Source organism: Petaurus breviceps, unplaced genomic scaffold (genome assembly GCF_028583685.1).
Source record: "Petaurus breviceps papuanus isolate PSGF00001 unplaced genomic scaffold, PetGlider_PUasm1.0 140, whole genome shotgun sequence".
Classification (NCBI taxonomy): Eukaryota; Metazoa; Chordata; class Mammalia; order Diprotodontia; family Petauridae; genus Petaurus; species Petaurus breviceps.
This window is the reverse complement of record NW_027185698.1, coordinates 32,825,725-32,831,724: the sequence shown is the minus strand read 5'-3', so window position 1 is coordinate 32,831,724 and position 6,000 is coordinate 32,825,725. Positions and strand designations below refer to the sequence as shown.

Below are 6,000 nucleotides of genomic sequence, written 5' to 3'. Positions count from 1 at the left end.
AGGAAGGAAGGAAGGAAGGAAGGAAGGAAGGAAAGAAGGAAGGAAGGGAGGGAGGGAGGGAGGGAGGGAGAAAGGAAGGAACTAAGGGAGGGAGGCAGGGAGGGAGGAAGGGAGGAAGGGAGGAAGGAAGGAAGGAAGGAAGGAAGGAAGGAAGGAAGGAAGGAAGGAAGGAAGGAAGGGAGGAAGGAAGGAAGGAAGGAAGAAGGGAAGAAAGGAAGAGAGGTACATATTGGCTACATCCAAAAATGTGTATTTTTCTGAACATTTATCCATAAAGGAGCACAGATTATGGAATATGATATTCCAAAAAGGCAAAAGATTTAGTATTTTTGGAATTTTTTATTAATTTATTTTAAACTTAAATACTAAAACAAATATACCATAAGAAAAGAAAAGGAAACATATTAGAAACTTAAATACTAAATAAGAAAGGAAAAAAAAAGACTTGCCATGTACACAGCAGAATGGAAGAGAGGATTCAGAATATACAGCAATACATTTCCATTTCAAGAAAGCTTTAACCCCTATACACTGTGTTCAAAGCTGTCCATCTTTGCTTCTTTGTGAATTTTCTTTTGTCCTCTGAAAGATATAGTCTTGGAACCAAGAATAACTTACCCTGAAAATAATCCTACATGGGAAAAAGTTTGCCATTTTTCAACACATACTTTGAACCTTCCCTAGATCATATATGATTTGACTTATTGTAACTTTACTCAATAGTGGGCAGAGCTTCCAAAAATTCAAAGTGTGCAAATTTAATGAAATTTCCTCATGTTGTACCCTCTCTTCCCCCCTGATATATTTTATCCTGGGCTTGCCTACCCATCAGCATGGCTCTGTTCACTTCATCTGCACTGAAAAAAATGTATACTTGCAAGGAAAGACTGTTGGGAATCTGGCAGAAAGCCACTTAATTATCTGTTTTCTGACAGCTTGTCTGACCAAGTTGGACAAAGAAAACCATTATCAGTTACTGGCATTGGGCTAGAGGGTAGTGAAGGAAACTCTCTAATGGAGGGTCACTATCTGGACCCTTAGGGAACATGGTGCCATCAAAGTCAGGACATATGAGAGACTGTCAAGTCTTGACATGAAAACTTAGGCATAAGGAGTATCAGCCTCATATGAAGGTCTTTATAGGCCTGGGGGGAGGTGATGGGAAAGAGAACAGAAATATTTAGTGGGCAATGAGACTACTCTAAAGTAGCAGAATGATCAACATGTCTTGGATTGGAGAGTCACTTTATCTGTGAACTTTACAGGTGTTAAGCACTTCTTACATTCCAAAGGGTTTTCACATCCATTATCCATTTGGTCCTTTATGTCAGCCCTCTTAGGTAAATAGGATGGATATTATTATCATTTATTGATTTATAAAGAAACTGAGGCACACAGAGGTTAGTTGATTTGTTTAAGGCTAGTTATTTAAAAAATTGGGAACAGAAAAATCTCTAATTATTTTAAATTCTGTGTTAGTTCAACTATGCCATCTCCTCCACTCTCATCCTATGTCTGAATTGCTGGTTTGAACCAATTTTTGAACTGGAAATTTGCATCTCTCCCAAAGCCCAGCACAGTAGATTCACATATGTGTGTGTGTAATTATAGTGGATTCGGTATGTACATATAATTGCAAAAAGAACTCATTATATACATCCGAAACAAATCTATCATGTTCAACTGAAAAATGACATTGAGGAAACAGTTAGGAACATGAAACCAGCAAAAACATTTAGGAAGAAGCAAAATTAGGATGTTTAGATCCCCTCCATTTCAATAGGTAATCACATTATCCTCTAACGAAGCTTTCTCATTCTCCTTGTCACATCAAAGTTTATCATGTCAAAAGGGATTAGAGTAAAAGTCTCATTTCAGTCACTATTAAAATCTTAGCACAGACATTTACTTGAGATGAATACCAACATCTGAAGGTTATTAATATAAACTATAGGCTACAGTCAGACTCTGTATTTGATCCAGGAAATCATAGAAAAAGTGCGAGATGTAGAGTTAGACGACCTAAGTTCAAAACCTGGCACTGTCTCTTATTGACTTAATATTATTATTATTGTTATTTTTTTAACTTTTCTGACCTTTAGTTTGCTCATCTGTAAAATGAGGGGTTTGAATTAAATGAAATCTGAGGTTCCTTATAGTTCAAAATCTGTGATTTTCTGATCCCATAAATAAACTTACGAACTGGACACATCCAGTGGGTAGCCAGGGTGGCATTCAAGAATGACTTGAAAGAACTGAGAAGTATTTAGCCTGGAGAGGCTGGCTTCTAGATTTCTCATATGACTAGATTTTCTTGATACACAAGGCTACCTCCATCAGTCCTTTTATCTATATTGTTCCTTTTGAATAAGGTATGATCTCCCACAGTCACATTCTAGTCATGAGTCATATCCTACCAAGCCTCAGTGATGTCTATCAAGTTATTTTTGTCTTATCTAATTTTAAGGTCTCTAATTTTGAATCTAGGATTCCTATCTCTTGTTTCTTACTCACCCTTTGAAGATATCTGAAGTCATAGATCTTAGTGCTAGTTTTTTTTTCCCCCTTGGATGTTGTCTATTGTGTATTACTGATTTTTTAATTATTTATTTTAGTTTACAATATTCAGTTCCACAATCCCTTGAGTTCTACATTTTCTCTCCTCCCTTCTCCTCCCAGAATTACTGATTTTTTAAGGGATAGTTTTTTCAAATGTTGTTCTTGCTACCATCAGAAGTGTCTAATTTAACAAATGTCAGTGGACGATTTTCTACCTCCCTTTCTCATTTTATATCTCCTTTATTCAGGGAGTCTTAAGTTATCTTGATATTTTAAATCATGGTCCAGAAATTCAAATCCCATTCACAGATAGCATCTTCTTAGACAGGTATTTAACATAATAAATCCTCCTTTCTCTTTGGAAACTCTGTAACCCCTGACTTCCTCTGCTCCCACTACTGACCTCTCTGGCTTTCTCTAAGTCCCAGCTACAATTTCACCTTCTAAAGGAAGTCTTCCCCAGCTCCTCTTAATTCCAGTGCCTTCCCTATGTAAACTAATTCTTATTTATTCTGTATGTATCTTGCTTTGCATATGTTTTGTGTGCATGTTTTCTCTTCCTTTAGAGTGTAAGCTCCTTGAGGCTAGGATCTATTTTTGGGGGGGGAAGGGGGAGGTTTCTTTTTGTATCCCTAGGTCTTAGCACAGTGCCTGACATAAGAGTAGGTGCTTAATAAATGTTGATTCATTGATATCCAATTGGCAATAGTCATGAATATAGGAGCTGTTGCCATTAAGGTTTTAATTTTGAGCCCAGGAGATCCAAATTCCTGGCCAACTCTTAGCTCCCTTCCAGAAATGTCTTTTGTAACCGTATGAATCTCAGAGGATGCAATGTTAGATCTCAGGAAGCTTTCTATAAGGACCTGCATACATGCCTTGTGAAGACAACAGTTTTCTTGTGTTTATATCAAGTTGACAGGTTTATGACTTAGTGACCCTCAACAGTAAAAAAAAAAAAAATGGTGACCACAAGTAGGGAACCAAGCATCCTCTACTCCCGTCTTTTTACATTACTGAATGACCTCCATCTTGGCGGAAGCTACCGTGTTTCCCCGATAATAAGACCTATCCCGAAAATAAGCCCTCCCCTTACTGTGTAAGATTCCTCTAAAATAAGCCCTCCCCCAAAAATAAGCCCTATTGAGATTGCTACTGTAGTGAAGGTGATCCCCTGTGCTACACGCTACATTACAGTACCCTCTGTATGCACCATCTCCTCCACCCCCCCCCCGAAACGCACGCAAGCTCCAAGCTGTATCCAATCAGAGCTGCAGCAGTGAGCGCGTCATCCCTTTCTTCCCCAGTGATTTGCTTGCTGGTGCCATTGAGAGCAGTGCCGCGGAGGAGAGCTGAGGCAGGACAACATAAGCCCTCCCCTGAAAATAAGCCCTCTGGTGTTTTTCTTTCCAAAAAAAAAAAAATAATAAGACAGTGTCTTATTATCGGGGAAACACGGTAGAGAGCCATAGCATTTTTTAAAGTGCATGAAACTATTTCCTCCTCAAAACCACTCTCATTCTCTATGAAGAAAAATATATTTTTATCATTGTGTTTCAAAATAATTTGTTTCCCTTGTAATTCTATGTATTTTGTTTGCTCATTTAGAAACATAATTCTGAGAAGGGGTCCATAGACTTCACAGACCACCAAAGAGCATATGATAGGGTCAAGAATTTTTCTCTGCTTCAGGCATTTTCAAAGTGTGGTTCAAGGACCCCTGGGGGTTCCAGAGACCCTTCCAGGCTGCTCCAAGATCAAAACTACTTTCATAATAATACTAATACATTTAAATTTCACATATGGTAAATATTGATAGATACAACCCATATAAACCAAAGCTATTTGGGTGGGGTGGTCCTCAATAACTTTTAAGGGTCTAAAACAGGCCTGAGAATCCCTGATTTACAGAAAATGTTTAATGTTTGTTATTTAACTCCAAGCATTCAGTGGTTTTGCTAGGCTTGCTTTCAGCTAAGATGTTTTCCTCAGCTAATTTCCTGAGGGACAGATATTTTGAAACAAATGAGAGGTTGGAACTTGAATTTGAAGATGAAGTTCCTTTATGTTGTATCTACTGGGATGACATCTATATGTCAATCACCATTAACTGTAGAGACAGTATTTGCATGTCTTGTCTCAAGAAGAAAGCCTTTGCATCTTCATACTGCACTGTATGCTAGGAATTCTCTTCAAGATGACATTGTCATGCACCCTGACGGAGAAGGCATGCATGAGATGCACTGGGAAGACCAGAAGCTGTTCTGTGATAATACTAAAACCCTACTCTGTATGATGTCCTCTAAATCAGAGGATCATAAGTGCCACATAACATTGGCCCATTGCATTGGCTACTCTGCAGTATAAGAAGATCAAAGAAAATCTGGAAATTTTGCACCAAAATGTACAAAAAGTTTAGATGCTGCTAATGCTAGAGAAAGAGAAACGTGTGGGATGGGCTGTGATGTGAACTGATCACAAAAATGGATCCACAGAAATATTTAAGAAAGAAATACATATAATACAGTGATAGCTACTAAATAAGAGAGATGAGGTTGAGACAGCACAAGAGAAGGAAGATGAACAAGAAATTCAGGCAGCTCCATCAGAGGCTTGAAGGAGGCAGAGGCCACACAGGAATGTGCAATAATGGAGCAAAAAGACGTGGAATGTCTTTTTGGATGTCCAGACAAAGCAGATTTCTAACAGACAAAATCAGAGCTGGAAGAAAAGATCTGGAAACCAAAAACTACTACAGGATTTCAGAGATTTGTTGGAAAGGCGTTACAGATAATCAAATTTAAAAGCTTTCATTCCAAGGTGGTATACTTTGTATTTAATTGCGGCAACTTTCAAATGTTTTCTCTTTCTTTAGCGTTGGGACTGTCACAGAGCTACAACTACTCCAGCTGGCCTGAAGATAAGAAGAGACCCATCATAATTGCACTTGGCTCCTTGGGAGAGACATATGCCACTTACATAACTGAAGTATTCAAATTGGGACCATCAGGCAAACAACATTCTAAGTGAGGACTTAATGCCCACGGGAGAATGGGTGAAGAGGAATGATGTTGTCAGAAAACTTTCACACTGGCTGAGACACCAGACCTGTTGCTTAGAGACCAGCTTTGTTTAATACTTAACTCAGGACCTAGGCTATGCTGCCCAGAAACCCAGTCAGATCTGAAGATTGATGCCAGGAATGTGAGCAGTTTTCTCCCATTGTTAGGTTTCTAATTTTTTTTTGTATTGTGATTAATCATTGCATAAGAAATGCTGCTAATTTGAAAATAGATACCCAGGGACTGATACGGTTGTGTCATTGCAAAATTAACTCTGTCTTTTATACAGACTGTAGTCCTTATAATTTTTTTTCAATTGTTAAGTATTTGGTTGGGAATATTTTACTTAAAATGAGTAATATAACTTGAGAGTTTGGGA

General features: G+C 38.2%; 1 protein-coding gene across 3 annotated transcripts in view; it reads right to left on the bottom strand.

The window, feature by feature from the left end:
- The window catches only part of SLC2A9 (solute carrier family 2 member 9), a 296,562-nt gene that overhangs the window by 101,719 nt on the left and 188,843 nt on the right, over positions 1-6,000 (bottom strand). The gene's annotated exons all lie outside the window — the stretch shown is intronic.